This window comes from Saccopteryx bilineata, chromosome 3, assembly GCF_036850765.1.
Source record: "Saccopteryx bilineata isolate mSacBil1 chromosome 3, mSacBil1_pri_phased_curated, whole genome shotgun sequence".
NCBI lineage: Eukaryota > Metazoa > Chordata > Mammalia > Chiroptera > Emballonuridae > Saccopteryx > Saccopteryx bilineata.
The window spans coordinates 303,638,597-303,654,664 of NC_089492.1; the positions used below are offsets into that span (position 1 = coordinate 303,638,597).

General features: G+C 41.0%; 1 pseudogene; it reads right to left on the reverse strand.

Moving 5' to 3' along the window:
* Window positions 1-4,355: 4,355 nt before the first annotated feature.
* LOC136332011 (ubiquitin-conjugating enzyme E2 C pseudogene) lies at window positions 4,356-4,776 on the reverse strand (annotated as a pseudogene).
* Window positions 4,777-16,068: the final 11,292 nt, after the last annotated feature.

Genomic DNA, 16,068 nt, shown 5'->3' on the forward strand with positions numbered 1-16,068 from the left:
TAATACTCGGAAATCAGAGGCATTTTTATATTCTAACAATGAACTATCAGAAAGAAAAATTAAGGAAGCAATCCCCTTCACCATTGCAACCAAAAAAATAAAGTACCTAGGAAATAAATTTAACCAGGGAATTTAAAGACTTGTACTTGGAGAATTATAAAACATTGATAAAAGAAATCGGGGAACATACAAACAAGTGGAAGCATATATTGTGCTCATGGTTAGGAAGAATAAACATTATTAAAATGTCTATATTACCCAAAGCAATTTATAAATTTAATACAATACCGATTAAAATACCAATTACTTCAGAGATATAGAAAACATATTCCAAAAATTTATATGGAACCCAAAGAGAAAACGAATATCCTCAGCAATCTTGAAAAGGAAGACTAAAGTGGGAGGTATCACACTTCCGGACATCAAGTTATACTACAAGGCCATTGTACTCAGAACAGCCAGGTACTGGCATAAGAACAGGCATATATAATAGATCATTGGAACAGAATAGAGAACCCAGAAATAAACCCACACCTTTATGGATAACTGATATTTTATAAAGGAGGTAAGAGCATACATTGTAGTAAAGATAGCTGTTAGATTCAGGGAGTACTGACATGCTGGGGCTGCCAAGAGTGTACAAGGTCCCTGTGATGCTGAGAACAAAGAGTTCAGCAACATCCTGCATTGAGTCAGAGACCCTTATTAGAAGTTTATGTTTGAAATTCTCCACTGAGTAATACCCCCCCTGTAACTGCGCACAACCTCCCTAGCCAATAGCTAACAGCCACATCAGCTTCTGTATGATGGTTGCTCATCCTAGATAGCCATCTTATAAAAAGGAGCCATTTTAGAAGCTCGGGGCTGCAGTGCTCCAGTCTCTTTGGAGATGTGGGTTGCCTGCAGTCCCTGCGCAGGTTTGGGGGGCTGCAGTGCTCCAGTCTCTTCGGAGGCGTGGGTTGCCTGCAGTCCCTGTGCAGGTCTGCAATAAAACTTATAAAATTCACTTTGTGTCTGCTGTGGCCTATCTCGCTAGGATGTAACAATAGCCTCTTCAACAAATGGTGTTGGGAAAATTGGACAGCTACCTGCAAAAAAATGAAACTAGACCACCAACTTACACCATTCATAAAAATAAACTCAAAATGGATAAAATACTTAAATTTAAGCCATAAAACCATAAGCATCTTAGAAGAAAACGTAGGCAGTAAGCTCTCTGACATCTCTCACAGCAATAGATTTGCCAATTTATTTCCACGGGCATTGAAATATAAGACAGGATAAACAAATGGGACTATATCAAACTAAAAAGCTTTTGCGCAGCTTTTTAGAACAGAATAAAAAGACAAACTACACAATGGGAGAACATATTTGACAATACATCTGATAAGGTGTTAACAACCATAATTTATAAAGAACTTGTAAAACTGAAACCAGGAAGACAATCCAATCAAAAAATGGGCAAAAGAAATGAATAGACACTTCTCCAAAGAGGACATACAGATGTCCAATAAGCATATGAAAAAATGCTCAACATCACTTCATTAGAGAAATGCAAATTAAAACCACAATAAAATATCACCTCAACCAGTTTGAATGGCACTCATCAACAAAACAAAACAGAATAACTGCTGGCGAGGATGTGGAGAAAAGGAATCCTCCTGCACTGCTGGTGGGAATACAGACTGGTGCAGCCACTGTGGAAAACAGTATGGAGATTCCTCAATAAATTGAACATGAAACTGCCTTTTGACCCAGCTATCCCACTTTTAGTAATATACCCCACGAACACCGTAGCAGTGTTTCAAAAGAAGAAATGCACCCTCATGTTTATGGTAGCATTGTTCACAATAGCGAAGATCTGAAAACAGCCCAAATGTCCGTCAGTGAACTAGTGGATTAAAGAGCTATGGTACATATATACTATGGAATACTACTCAGCCATATGAAATAATGACATCGCATCATTTACAACAACATGGATGAACCTTGATAACATTATACTGAGCGAAATAACTAAATCAGAAAAAAACTAAAAACTATATGATTCCATAGATGGGACATAAAAATGGGACTCAGAGACATGGACAAGAGTGTGGGGTTTTGGGGTGCTGGGGAAGAGAAAGACAGGATTGGGGAGGGGATGGGAACAAAGAAAACCAGTTAAAAGGTGACGGAAGATAATTGGACTTTGGGTGATGGGAATGCAGCATAATGTCAAAATAACCTAGAGGTGTTTTCTCTGAACATATGTACCCTGATTTATCAATGTCACCCCATTAAAAAAATCTATTCCTATCTTATCACTTTCAGAAATTCTCTTACGTCTTTTTTATTTCTTTATATTTATTTTCTTATTTCCTGATTTTGGAGAGAGAGGACAGGAGAGACAGAAATATTATTCTGTTCCTGTGTGGGCTCTGAAGAGGGATTGAACTGGCAACCCTGTGCATTGAGATGACACTGACCAATCTGGCTCTCTGGCCAGGGCCCAATTCTTTCTTATTTTTATTTAAAAACTTTTATTAATTGATCTGCAAGAGAGAGAAACATCAATTTATTGTTTCTTCCATCCCTGCATTCACTTGGTGATTCCTATGTGTGCTGTGACTGGAAATCAAACCCGAAATCCTGCCTTGGCTCATTTACTTAGTTGTGAAGTGTTAGCCCATAGTGTATATGACCTGGGATTGATTACCCGACAGAGCAAAGAGGAGCGATGCCCAATTGGTTAGCCACCCCTGCCCCTCTTGCTTCGTGATCTCTCTCTTAACTCGTACAGCCATGGCTTGATTGGAGCCAGCTGGTTCCAGGCACTCATGATGGCTTTATGGCCTCTGCCTCAGGCTCTAAAAGTTGCTGAGCCACAGAAAAACAACCCAGATGGGCAGAGCTGGGACCCCTAGTGGGGATTGCCAGGTGGATCCATTTTGTGTCACAACAGAAGTCTGTTACTCCCTCCTCTCCTGTCACTGAATTAAAAACAAGCCTGCAACCTTGGCATATCAGGACAGTGCTACAACCTACTGAGGTATTTGGCCTGTGTTTCAGGTATCTGAAAGTTTTATGGACTGGTCCATTAGAGCCATCTCTAAAAATGATGTTTCTATGTGTCCGAGACAGGGTTTCATCTTCTTTTTGTCCACCCACTTCTAGCATGGATGTCTTATTGTCCCAGAACCATTTTTTTATTTTTTAAAAAATTTATTTATTCATTTTAGAGAGGAGAGGGAGAGACAGAGAGAAGGCTGGGAGGAGCTGGAAGCATCAACTCCCATATGTGCCTTGACCAGGCAAGCCCAGAGTTTCGAACCGGCGACCTCAGCATTTCCAGGTCGACTGTTTATCCACTGAGCCACCACAGGTCAGGCCCCAGAACCATTTTTTTAAAAAGCCATTCTTATCCCCTTCCCTGCAGAACTTCCATTGTCATCACATGCTGTCTATGCATGAGTCTGTGCACAGGCATTTTTTTACGTACCTTTGGCTGGTTTGTCTATTGTACTGTCTTAATTATAGTGACTTGAAGCTCTCACTAACTGATAGAAAAATTCTTTCAACTTTAAAAAAATGTAAATAAATACCAGTTTAGAATTTTTACTGGTATTTCACTGGGTCTATATATTCATTTGGGAGACTTGACATTTATTTATTTAGACAGAGTGCAGAAGAGAGAGAAGAGAGAAACATCAACTTGTTCCACTTAGTTGTGCACCCAGTGATTGCTTCTCATATGTTGCATGTCCCTCCTGGAGATCATGTGTGACCTAAGGATCGAGCTGGCAACTTCAGGACGGAACCGGTGACACGGCTGCTCCAGGGAGTCATTCTATTCACTGAACCATCAGCTAGGGTGTAGACATGACATCTTTACAATGCTTTCACAGTCAAGTTTTCCATTTATTTCAGTCTGTTAACATTTCCCTCCAGCTCTTCCTGGCTAGCTTGGTGAGTTAGAAATCAACCAGAAGCACCAGAGGTTGCTGGATCAATCTCTGCTTGGGGCAAATACAAGAACTGATCGACGTTCATGACTCTCTCTCTCTCTGTTTCTATCTCTCTCTTGGCTAAAATCCATAAAAAAAACAATTTAAAATTTTTTCTCTTCTTATATCTTTTTTCATCTCAAAATGTATTTATTTAATATAGTCACCACAGGGGCTCAACCAGAGACTTAATTAAAAAAAATAAAACAAAACAAAAAAAACACACACACAAAAATAAAAATAAAAATAAATAAAACAAAAATGACACCACAGCTGAAGATGGAATCCTGTTCAGAAATGAAGGCAAGGAGAGACCATCTAAGAAAAAAATAAAAAGACAGCACAAGGACAGAGACCAAACAGCCCAGGTCAGGGATCTTGGCTGGAGACCTGTTTTGCGTCGGTTTCTTGCGGGTACTTCTTAAAGGCTGCGGGGCTTCTCCAGAGCTGGACAGCGTGTGTGTTCTGTGGGCTGTCAGGGTTGGGTTCTCCTAGCAGGCTCTGGATGGAGAGCAGGATGTTCCTGACATCATACAGGCAAGAACACTTGTGCTTTAGGATATCCAAGCAGAATTTACCCTGGGTGTCCACACTGGGGTGGAAGCAGGGCATGAGAAACTTCACTGTGGGCGCGCTGTATGGGTAGCCCCTGGGGAACGCTAGAAAGAGCTTATACCTCAAGTCTTCATACTGTGCCAGCTGCTCCATGGATGGTGCCCACCCATTTTAAAAGGTTGTCTGATTTTGGGAAAGCAGAAATTCCTTTGTCGCCAGACATCATGAGGGTCATCACCTCCTCCTATGTGACCTCTTGCCCACTGGGCCCTGGGGCAGCGACCCCACTAAACTGGGTGGGCTCCTTTCTGAACTGCAGCCATACCGACAGCAGTTGGGTTGAGGTTCTGTGAGACCACCCAGGCAGTGTTGACAGATACACAGCAACTCCAAGAGCACTACTCTAACTGTGCGTATTTCTTTTTTTTAGTAAAAAATGATTTAAAATTTTATTTTTTGTGACAGAGACAGAGAGAGAAAGAGGGACAAATAAGGTCAGACTGAACAAGAAATGAGAAGCATCAATTCTTTGTTGCGGCAACTTAGTTTCTCCATGATTCCTTTCTCATGTTCCTTGACTGTAGGGGAGGGGGCCTACAGCAGACAGAGTGAACCCTTGCTCAAGCCAATGACCTTGGGCTCAATCTGGTGATTTTTGCTGAAACCAGATGAGCCTCAGCGCAAACTGGCAACCTAGGGGTTTTGAACCTGGGTCTTCCAAGGCCCCGTCTGACACTATATCCACTGCACTACTTCCTGGTCAGGATGATTTTAAAATTTTTAAAATTTTATTTAGTGAAAGCATTGGCCCAAGCGTGGAAGTCCCAGGTTTAATTCCAGGCCAGGCACACAGGAGAAGCATGCATTCACTTCTGCACCCTTTCTCCTCTATTCTCTCTCATTCTCTTTCTTTCCCTCCCACAGCCAAGGCTCCACTGGAGCAAAGTAGCCCAGTTGCTGCTGAGGATGGCTCCATGACCTTTACCTCAGGTGCTAGAATGGCTCCGGTGCAACTGAGCAATGCCCCCAATGGGCAGAGCATCACTCCCTAGTGGGTTTGCTGAGTTGATCCCAGTTGGGCGCATGTGGGATTCTGTCCCTCTGCTTCCCCACTTTTCAGTCCAGGGGGAAAAATTTTTTTTCCTATTGAATTAATAGTGATAGGAAGGGAAAAAGAAATTAAAAAAAAAAAGAAATATACATTGTTTTGTTGTTCCACTTATTTTTGCATTCTTTGGTTGCTTGTGTGTGTTCTGACCAGGAATAAAACCCACAACCATGTCTTCTCTGAAAGATGCTCTAACCAACTTAGCTAACTGGCCAGGGCTTGGATGAGTATTTGAAATGTTTTTCCAGCCTAACTGGAGCATCAGCCTAGGACGCAGAAGATCCAGGTTTGAGACCCTGAGGGCGCCAGCATAATCTCAGGCTCATCTGGTATGAGCAGGGCTCTCAAGCTTGATCCCAAAGTCGCTAGCTTGACCAAGGGGTTTCTGATCTGCTGTAGTTCCCCGGTCAGGGAACATATGAAAAATCAATCAATGAACAACTAAGGTGCCACAACAAAGAATTGATGCTTCTCATCTCTCTCCCTTCCTGTCTGTCTGTCCCTATCTGTTTCTATGACTCTCTTTCTCTCTGTGACAAAAAAAAATTTCCATTGATTTGAGAGAAAGAGGAAGGGACATATAGAGCTGAAGAAAGAGAAGCATTTTGTCATTGTTCCACTTAGTTTGATGATTTTAGTTGTGCACTCATTGCTAGCTTCTCATATATGCCCTCAGTGTGACGTAATAATGCTCTATCCACATAGCCACTCGGCCAGGCCTGAACGTAATTTTATTTTAAATTATATTTTCCTCTTCTGTAATTATAGAAATTGTGTACTTTGACACACTGTTAGTTTTCATCCTTTATTATCATCTCTGAGAACTCTGGCTAATTTGGGTTCAGGAAAATTATTTTCCATATGCTTTTGTAAGTTTTATAATTTCTCATATTATACTTAAAACTGTGATCTATTCTGACTTGATTTTTCTTTATGACTAGAGTTAAGGGTCTTAATTAATTACCCTGCCACTAGGTATACAATTATCCCAGCATCTTCTGATAAAAGACAACCCATTGGCTTATTTTGGTACCTTGGTGAAAAGGTAATTAATGGTAATGTATTTGGATTCTCATTCTGGTGATGCCTTTCTCATTGCAGCAGAAAAATGAAGCCTCACTTTACTGGCTTTACCTTCACTGCTTTTCCTCAAGATCCAGTACCAATGTCAATTGTAGATTATCTAGGCTGCTCTTCCTCCCTGGTTGGTGATTGCCAGACTCACGAGGCACCCATTTATCCAAGTCTTTTTCTAGTCTGAAAAATTTTAAGAATATTCCCGCTAGCAGTTTGCAGTTGGTGTTTCTTTACAGGACGTATGACCTCTTCTCTGTAGACTATCATTCTCTTCTGTTACACCACCTCTAAACTCTTGACCATTTCAAAACTTTTAAAGGAACTCACTTTTTAAAAAAGCAAACTTCAAGAAAACTGCTGTGGCCTTGAGGTATTTCTACAGAACCACCGAACAAAACTTAGCTCACTTCATATTTTGCCTCTGGAAGCTACAGTCTCTGAAAATATACTCGATTTCCGCAGAGTCATAGTGCAAGAAAACAATGAATTTGAGGACCTTCTCACCTTCCAGCCACCCCAGGCGACAGGCTCCACATTGCAGCTTTTCTTACATAGGGTGTTAGGTTTCTCAAAATGGTGGCCTCCAATGCGGATTTTTGGAGCCAGGGAGTACTGAGGATCGCATTAGAATGGAGTGCAGGAGCCCTGGCCGGTTGGCTCAGCGGTAGAGCGTCGGCCTAGCGTGCGGGGGACCAGGGTTCGATTCCCGGCCAGGGCACATAGGAGAAGCGTCCATTTGCTTCTCCACCCCTCCGCCGCGACTTCCTCTCTGTCTCTCTCTTCCCCTCCCGCAGCCAAGGCTCCATTGGAGCAAAGATGGCCCGGGCGCTGGGGATGGCTCTATGGCCTCTGCCCCAGGCGCTAGAGTGGCTCTGGTCGCAACATGGCGACGCCCAGGATGGGCAGAGCATTGCCCCCTGGTGGGCAGAGCGTCGCCCCATGGTGGGCGTGCCGGGTGGATCCCGGTCGGGCGCATGCGGGAGTCTGTCTGACTGTCTCTCCCTGTTTCCAGCTTCAGAAAAAAAAAAAAAAAAAAAAAAAGAATGGAGTGCAGGAAATCACCTGTTTCTTCTAATGCTTTAGTTCCTTCTTGTCCACCTTAACGGGGTTATATCGGGATGATGCTTTCAGGTGCCAAATCAGTTTGCGGAAGTGTGAATTTTATATTCCTCGTGGCTCCAGAAAGCCAGATCAGTGTGTTCTTGTCCTTTGAAATTTTTCGAAATGTTTTCTTTGGTGGTAGGTTTGTCTCTGACATCTCAGAGTAGCTGACAAAACAGAGTGGAAGTGGTGCAGTGTGGACTCCTGTATTATGACAGTGGGAGGAGTCGAGTGGAAGGAGCTCCAATGTATTTCTAAAGAAGCAGGTGACTGCCTGTGGTTTGGGTACTGTTGGGCAAATAAGCTTTACAAATATTTTTTAAGTTTTCTTGCTTATATTTTGCATTGGCCTGGGCAGCACCTGTGTGTAGTCTGTGGAAGGCTGCAGTGTTTTCCCTCAGGGCAGAAGATAGTAAAGTGTGGATTGGCTTTTTGTATGAGGGGACATTGTATTGCTAATGTTTGCTGGAGAAGGGTTGGTCTTTAAAATCATAGTTTATAAATTCTGTATTGTTTCTTAATGGCTTGTTTGTCTGTCAGTTACTGGCAAAGGTATGTCTCAATGTTGTATTATTAATCTGGATTTGTTTATTCTTGTTTTGTGGTCCAGTTTCACGATACATTTCAATGCTATGTTAGGTGCATAAGAATGGCAGGATTTTAATAATTACTTTTCTTTCAAGATTTTATAGATTAATTTTTAAGAGAGAAAAGAGAAAGGGTGCAGGTGGTAAAGAGAGGAAAGCATGAATTTATAGTAGTTGCTTCTCACTTGTGTCTTGACCTGGCAAACCCATGATTTCAAGCCAGTAACTTCTTCATTCTGGGTCAACACCTGATCCATTGGACCCAATGGGTCAAGCAGGAAAGTAATTTCAGGCATTTACAAGGTGGTCAATTGAAACTAATACTTCTGAGTGTTAAGCCTAATCTGGAGGGACCCGAAACATTGAAGACACGATCAAAGTCCGTCAATTATACACCAAAGCTTTATTGTCTAGCTTGGCCAAACGGCAGCAACTCCGACAGAAATCTAAAGGAGAGCGCACTGGCCCTTTGTTCTACTTAGTTTTTATAGTTTTGTGAGTGGGAAGTACACAAGCAAAAATTGTAATTAGGAGCCCCTTACCACTATTGGTTATAGTCATATTTCCTTTAACATGATAGGACCATGTTCAATTTGCAAGTTTTACATCCTTTTGGAGAAAACAAAATTTACAAGTCAACACAATGGCAGAAAGATATCTTTTTACATATTAAAAGGCATTCCCGTATTATCTAGTGTTCATCTGCTGTCTCTCTGTCCTGAGTCACACGTGTTAACTACATGCATTTACATAGGAGAGGTAGTTTCCGTGGGGACAAATGCCTGCAAATGGCTCATAGTTATAAGAGAAGCTTTATTTGGGCTTTTCTCTCCCTGCACCTGGCTAGCCATTTACCCCTTTCCCCACAGGTGTGGTGGAATGTCTGGGGATCCATGTTTTCCTCCCCTTTACATTTATAATACAATGCCAAGGGCCATCCTGGTTATGCCAATCACACAGTACAGAGACTATTCTCACAATTTCTCTGCACACCTTAACCCAAATTAATAAAATGTTCTCCAAGCTTCTTAAAATATTAATATTAATTCTGTGGTTTTTGGTACCTTACAACACCTCTGGGTGAAGTGGCTCAGTGGCTCCTCACTGAGGATTGTTTTTCTTTCTCAGGAGTAACTTTAGGGTATTCTGATTTATTTTCTGTAAGAGTATGGTTAGAGCAGATTATTTGTGGGGAGTCTTTACATGGTGTGACTTTTTCTTTTCTTTTCTTTTCTTTTTTTTTAGAGAGAGAGTAAAATAGAATGACAGAAACAGACTGACTAAAAGGAAGAGAGATGAGCCCTGGCCGGTTGGCTCAGTGGTAGAGCGTCGGCCTGGCATGAAGAAGTCCCGGGTTCAATTCCCAGCCAGGGCACTCAGGAGAAGCGCCCGTCTGCTTCTCCACCCCTCCCCCTCTCCTTCCTCTCTGTCTCTCTCTTCCCCTCCCGCAGCGAGGCTCCATTGGAGCAAGGATGGCCTGAGCACTGGGGATGGCTCCTTGGCCTCTGCCCCGGGCGCTGGAGTGGCTCTGGTCGCAACAGAGCGATGCCCCAGAGGGGCAGAGCATCGCCCTCTGGTGGGCAGAGCGTCGCCCCCTGGTGGGCGTGCCGGGTGGATCCCGGTCGGGCACATGCGGAAGTCTGTCTGACTGTCTCTTCCCCGTTTCCAGCTTCAGAAAATACAAAAGAAAATAAAAATAAAAAAAATAAAAGGAAGAGAGATGAGAAATACCGACTTGTAGTTTCTGTCCACTGTGCCATCTCCTGGTTAGCCATGATATATCTTTTTCTAACCTTTTATTTCAAGCTTTCCATATTATTATGTTACTTACATGTCACCTATAATAGGATGTTATTTGATTTTAAGTTTTATATGAATGTGACAGTTTTGTAAAGTTTGTATTTAATGTAACTAACAGGAATGCTTATTTTGTTTATATTTGATATAATTTTTCAACTCTTTTAAAACAATAATCTAAGTGCATTGTAATTGTTTATATTCTTTTTTTTGTATTTGGGGGGGTTTGGTCTTTTTAAAATAATTTTTTAAATTGCACTGAGTGTTTTTTTAGAGAGAGAGCAGGAAACATAGAATAATTTGTTGTTTCACTTATTTATGCATTCATTGATTGCTTCTCACATGTACCCTGACCAGTGATTGAACTTGCAACCTTAGCATATGACAGCGGTTCTCAACCTGTGGGTCGCGACCCTAGCGGGGTCGCCTAAAGCCATCGGAAAATACATAATGCATATCAGGTATTTACATTCCGAATAATAACTGTAGCAAAATTACAGTTATGAAGTAGCCCCCAAAATTATTTTTTGGTTTGGGGTCACCGCAACATGAGGAACTGTTTTGCGGGGTCACGGCATTAAAAAGGGTGAGAACCACTGGCATATGAGGAAGGCATTCTTAACTAACTGAGCTATGAAACAGGGCTCAGATGAGTCTTATAATTTATATATTTTACATCTGTGTGCATAGAAATTACCACAGCTGTTAGTTTTCATCCTGACAGTAGAGATTATATATAGTGTGGAACTTTAAAAATCTTTGTGATAGTGTCTCTGCACTTCTACAATAATAAAGGATCTCAAGGCACTTCAACTTCATTTACCAGGTTCCAGTTTATTTACATTTTTGTGTAATTTTGTTTTTTACATGTGTTTTGAACCTTAAATGCTATAATATTTACTTATGAGCCAGTGCTACCCTGGTGCAGTGACACATTGATGGGAGTGTCCATCTAATTCATCAAGGTTTCGGGTTTGATCCTTGCTCAGGGCACCATTGGAGTCAACTAATGATTGCATAGATGGGTTGAACAACAATTCCTTGGTCCTTTTTGTCTTTCTCATGCTCTCTCTCTCTCTCTCTCTCTCTTTCTCCCTTTGTTTCTCTTTCTCTCTCATTCTCAAATCAATAAATTAATGCTGGGCCAATTTTGTACAAATGATCAAACCAGCCATGGCTTTAGGGCAATAATTTGCATTATTATTTACATAGTAATTCTACAACTTACTGATATTTAGTAAGTTTATAGTTGTGACATCATTAAAATTCAGTTTTTAAAAAACTTTACAACCTCATACACAATGGAATTGCTAGTGTTATTGTTATATTTTGCAAATTTTTTCTGTAATTTAAGTACAACTTTTTATTGGATAATGTAAAAATATTTTCTCACAATCTTTATTTCTAGTCTCCACTTTTTTAAATGTTGGTGCATCTCTAACCCTTCCTTTCTGTCTGTCCTTGTCTTTTTTTCTGTTCATCTTTCTTTCTTTCACTAAAATATTAAAAAAAGGAAATAAATTTAGTTACATGGGTGAATGTACTTCTTTTCTCACTATTTAAGTAAAAATGTGCTTAGTCAATGCATTTTCTCTTTTAAATACATAATTTCTAGATACAGCTTCAGTTATCTTTCTTATTTTGGAGTTTACATTTTTATATCAAGCATTGGCTTCACTCTCCAATACAAAATAGGAAAGTGGGTTTTTCATGGATATCTGTGTCCCTCCTGTTGCCTCCACATATTATTCACCTGCCACTCTGTCTTACAGTTACCAGTTTTTAGAGGGTAGGATCATAAAATATGATTCATCTAAAATTACTAATTTTATGCCATAAAAATATTTATATATACTTTTTAATTTTTAAATGTTTAGAGAGTGAGACACAGAAAGAGGGCCTTATTTTTGTATGTATCCTGTTAGGGATCAAACTGGCAACCTTTGTGTACCAGAAGACGGTCTAACCAACCGAGCTATCCTGACCAGTGGTATAGTATTCTATAAAACAGAAAAAGTCTATTTAATGTAGTTTATTTCTGCCATTAATTCCTTTTTTGTGTGAAGCAGAGACAGAGAGGAAAACAGAAGAGACAGACAGGGAGGGATAAAGATGAGAAGCATCAATTCCTTGTTGTGGCACCTTAATTGTTCATTGATTGCTTTCTTATATGTGTCTTGAATGTGGGTCTTCATCAGAGCAAGTGACCACTTCCTCAATTGTGCAACTTTGGGCTAAAGCCAGCGACCTTGGATTTTAATCCAGTGACCTTTGGGCACAAGCTAGGATCCATGGGGTCACATCTATGAACATACATGCAAGCCAGCGACCCCTGTGCTGAATCCGCTGACCTTGGGGTTTTAAACTTGGGTTCTCTGTGTCCTAGTCTGACACTCTATCCACTGAGCCATGGCCTGGTCTGGTGTCTTTAGTTCTTTATATACATTGTTTGCCCAAGATTCCTGTCTCTCCTCACTATTAGTTATGTATATTTTTTGGTGTTTTCAAGTGAAAAGATTTTAGTATAGTTGAGTTCTTTCATTGAGTTGATAATTTAATATATAGTTCAGTCTGTATTGAAGCTGTATTTACACATACTGTATATGTATATATGTCCTGATGACATATCATATCTAAAACAACATATATGTATATTATATGTTTGATTATGGTATGTATAAAATATGATATATTGTTGTATCAGAACAGCAAGAAACAGAACCTGTGCCATACAATTTAGGAGCCAAATTAAGGAGTCTTTTTTTGAAGCTAGCGACCGCACGGAGACCTAAGTCAGTCAAACCATGCAACCCAGAATCCAGTTTGAAGTCAACTTTTAAGACAAATTTAAACACTGATTGAGGAATAGGGAGTAGGAGAATCCTAGCAGGAAAACAAAGCAGTGAAACAAGCTCATTTACAATACTTATTTATAGGATTAATTCAGGTACAAACATTCTGGGAACACCTGCATTTTTTGGATGCTTGTATGTACTATGACCAGGATTAAAACCCACAACCCTGGCTCCTCTGCTTGGTGCTCTAACAGGCTTAGTTATCCCGATAGGTTTTGATTAAATTTGTTTTATCTCTCTCTGTCTCTAAAGAAAAAAGCCCTGTCTAGAGAGCTCAATTGGTTGAAGCATCATCCTGGAGCGCAAAAATTGCCAGTTTGATTTCCCCAGTCAGGGCTCATACAGGAGCAGCACTGTGTTCTTGTCTCTCCCCTCTCCGCTCCCTAAAAAAAAAAAAATAATAATAATACAGTGCTGACGTTGTACCTAGTGCATTGTTTTCTCATTTATCCCAGCATCCTTTTTTATTTTAATGGGGTGACATTGATAAATCAGGGTACATATGTTCAGAGAAAACATCTCAAAATTATTTTGACATTTGATTATGTTGCATAAACATCACCCAAAGTCAAATTGTCTTCCATCACCTTCTATCTGGTTTTCTTTGTGCCCTTCCCCTCTTCCCACCCCCTCCTTCTCCTTTCTACCCCTCCTCTGGTAACCACCACACTCTTATCCATGTCTCTGAGTCTCATTTTTATGTCCCACCTATGTATGGAATCATATAGTTCTTAGTTTTTTCTGATTTACTTATTTCACTCAGTATAATGTTATCAAGGTCCATCCATGTTGTTGTAAATGATCTGATGTCATTTCTTTTTTTTTTTTTTTTTTAATTTTTTTTTTAAATTTTATTTTATTTATTAATTTTAGAGAGGAGAGAGAGAGACAGAGAGAGAGAAGGGGAGAGGACCAGGAAGCATCAACTCCATATGTGCCTTGACCAGGCAAGCCCAGGGTTTCGAACCGGCAACCTCAGCATTTCCAGGTTGACGCCCCATCCACTGCGCCACCACAGGTCAGGCTGATGTCATTTCTTAAGGCTGAGTAGTATTCCATAGTATATATGTACCATATCTTCTTTATTCAATCCTTTATTGAAGGGATTTTTGGTTGTTCTCATGTCTTGGCCACTGTGAATCAGGCTGCATGTGTCTTTACGCACCAATGTTTTTGATTCTGGGGGGTATATACCCAGTGTTAAGCCTAATTCGAAGGGACTTGAAATGTTGAAGACACAAACAAAATTCGTCGATTTCACACCAAAACTTTGTCTAGCTTGGCCAAGCGGCGGCAACTTTGACAGAAATCTGAGGGACAGCCCTGGCCGGTTGGCTCAGCGGTAGAGCGTCGGCCTAGCGTGCGGAGGACCCAGGTTCGATTCCCGGCCAGGGCACACAGGAGAAGCGCCCATTTGCTTCTCCACCCCTCTGCCGCGCTTTCCTCTCTGTCTCTCTCTTCCCCTCCCGCAGCCAAGGCTCCATTGGAGCAAAGATGGCCCGGGCGCTGGGGATGGCTCTGTGGCCTCTGCCCCAGGCGCTAGAGTGGCTCTGGTTGCAACATGGCAACTCCCAGGATGGGCAGAGCATCGCCCCCTGGTGGGCAGAGCGTTGCCCCATGGTGGGCGTGCCGGGTGGATTCCGGTCGGGCGCATGCGGGAGTCTGTCTGACTGTCTCTCCCTGTTTCCAGCTTCAGAAAAATGAAAAAAAAAATAAAAAAATAAGAAATCTGAGGGACAGCGCGCCGGCCCTTTGTTTTACCTAGTTTTTATAGTTTTGTAAGTGGGAAGTACAGAAGTAAAAATTGCAATTCGGTGCCCTTTACCATTATTGGTTGTAGTCATATGCCCTTTAACATGATAGGACCATGTTCAATTTGTAAGCCATACATTATTTTTGAAAAAACAAAATTTATAAGTCAACATAATGGTAGAAAGATGTCTTTTTATATATTAAAAGGCACTCCTATATTTTTTAGTGTTTATTTGCCATTTCTCTGTTCAGAGTCACACGTATTAACCATATGCATTTATATAAGAGAGGTAGTTCCGTGGGGACAAACGCCCTCAAAAGGCTTATTACTATAAGGAAAGGTTTATTTTGGCTTTTTTCTTCCTGCATTTGGCTAGCCATTCATCTCTTTCCCCACAGGTGTGGTGGAATGTCTGGGAATTCATGTTTTCCTCCCTTTGCATTTATAATACAATGCCAAGGGCCATCCTGGTTTTATGCCAATCACACAGTATAGAGATTATTTTCAAAAAATTTTTGCACACTTTAACCCAAATTAATAAAATGTTCTTTAAGCTTCTTAAAATATTAATATTGATTCTGTAGCTTTTGGTACTTTACAACACCTGCGGGTTAGGTGGTGCAGTGGCTCCTCATTCCCCCCTCTGAATGGGAGGATAAGACGCGGTATTTACTGAGGGGAGAGGCTGGTAGGTAGGCTGAAACATAGGTCGATGAACCAGGAGGTTGGTGGCCCCTAGTTGGTGTTTGACTAGGGTGGCCACCGTGCGTAGAATACAGGGGCCGATTAGGAGCATGGCAAGGAGTACTAGAATGGGACTTGCAAGGGAGGAGAGCAATGTAGTGGCCCATGAGAGCCAAGTAAACCCAGGGACCCAAACTCCATGTGCTTCTCTGTTTGAACGGCGTTTCTCCAACTTCTTCGGAGGTGTGGGTGGGATAAGCAATAATCAGGTATTGCTTTTTGTTAATTGAGCAGGTGAGAAGTATGGTTAGGCCCAGCACCTGTCCCCTGGATATAAAAAAAAAACACCCTGTTTATATTTTGGTCCCCAAAAGATTCCCCTTTTGTAGTTATTAAAATTTCAAATTTGTGTGTTGTGATTCATACTCATCTGAATTCCCATGTTCAGATTTGGAGGCAGACTGGAAAATATAAAATAAACAACAATATTAAAACAGCCAATGCTAACAGATATTATAACAAGTGTCCTAATACAATGAAGTGATTAAAATCTATTAGATTATTA